Below are 1,380 nucleotides of genomic sequence, written 5' to 3' on the forward strand. Positions count from 1 at the left end.
CATCCTGAATGTGACAGCCACTGACAGGAGCACAGGCAAAGCTAACAAGATCACCATCACCAATGACAAGGGCCGGTTGAGCAAGGAAGAGGTGGAGAGGATGGTTCGTGAGGCTGAGCAGTACAAGGCTGAGGACGAGGCCCAGAGGGCAGGGTAGCTGCCAAAAACTCCCTGGAGGCCCATGTCTTCCATTTGAAGAGTTCCTTGCAAGAGGAAGGCCTTAGGGACAAGATTCCTGAAGAGGACAGGCAAAAAGTGCAAGACGAATGTCAGGCTGTCCTCACCTGGCTGGAGCACAACCAGTTGGCAGAGAAGGAGGAGTATGAGCATCAGAAGAGGGAGCTGGAGCAGATCTGTCGCCCCATATTCTTCAGGCTCTGTGGGGGNCCGCCTTCTGCAACGACTCGCAGCGCCAGGCCACCAAGGACGTGGGTGCCATCGTGGGGCTAAACGTGCTGAGGATTATCAATGAGCCCACTGCGGCCGCTACCGCCTATGGGCTGGACCGGCAGGGCGCCAGAGAGCGCAAAGTGCTCATTTTTGACCTGGGCGGGGGCACCTTCGACGTGTCAGTCCTCAACATCGATGCCGGTGTCTTTGAGGTGAAGGCCACCGCTGGAGACACCCACCTAGGTGGAGAGGACTTCGACAAGCGGTTGGTGAGCCACTTCATGGAGGAGTTCCGGTGGGAGCACGGCAGGGATGTGAACGGGAATAAGCGGGCCCTGCGAAGGCTGCGCATGGCCTGTGAGTGCACCAAGCACACCCTGTCCTCCAGCACCCAGGCCACCCTGGAGATAGACTCCCTGTTCGAAGGCGTAGACTTCTACACGTCCATCACTCGTGCCCGCTTTGAGGAGCTATGCCAGACCTCTTCCGCAGCACGCTGGAGCCTGTGGAGAAGGCCCTGTGGGATGCCAAGCTGGACAAGGCACAGATCCATGACATCGTCCTGGTGGGCGACTCCACCCGCATCCCAAAGGTGCAAAGCTGCTGCAGAACTTCTTCAACGGCAGGGATCTAAACATGAGCATCAACCCTGATGAGGCCGTGGCCTATGGGGCTGCGGTGCAGACGGCAGTGTTGCTGGGGGACAAGGGTGAGAAAGTGCAGGATCTCCTGCTGCTGGATGTGGCTCCCCTGTCCCTAGGGCCGGAGACAGCAGGTGAGGTGATGACCACGCTGATCCAGAGGAATGCCACCATCCCCACGAGGCAGACCCAGACCTTCACCACCTACTCTGACAACCAGCCTGGGGTCCTGATCCAGGTGTATGAGGGTGAGAGGGCCATGACCAGGGACAACAACCTGCTGGGGTACTTTGAACTCAGTGGCATTACCCCGGCCTCACGTGGAGTCCCCCAGATCGAGGTGACCTTT

The 1,380-nt window shown here is 58.9% G+C and overlaps 2 pseudogenes across 2 annotated transcripts in view; both read left to right on the forward strand.

Moving 5' to 3' along the window:
* LOC103582638 overlaps window positions 1-384 on the forward strand; it is a 2,233-nt pseudogene extending 1,849 nt beyond the window's left edge. The window contains exon 2 of the transcript XR_549773.1: window positions 2-384. The product of XR_549773.1 is annotated as a heat shock 70 kDa protein 6-like (transcript). The remainder of the gene's footprint in view (window position 1) is intronic.
* Window positions 385-389: 5 nt separating this feature from the next.
* Window positions 390-1,377, forward strand: LOC103582639 (annotated as a pseudogene). Its single transcript, XR_549774.1, has one exon. The product of XR_549774.1 is annotated as a heat shock 70 kDa protein 6-like (transcript).
* Window positions 1,378-1,380: the final 3 nt, after the last annotated feature.

This window comes from Galeopterus variegatus, unplaced genomic scaffold (genome assembly GCF_000696425.1).
Source record: "Galeopterus variegatus unplaced genomic scaffold, G_variegatus-3.0.2 Scaffold17153, whole genome shotgun sequence".
NCBI lineage: Eukaryota > Metazoa > Chordata > Mammalia > Dermoptera > Cynocephalidae > Galeopterus > Galeopterus variegatus.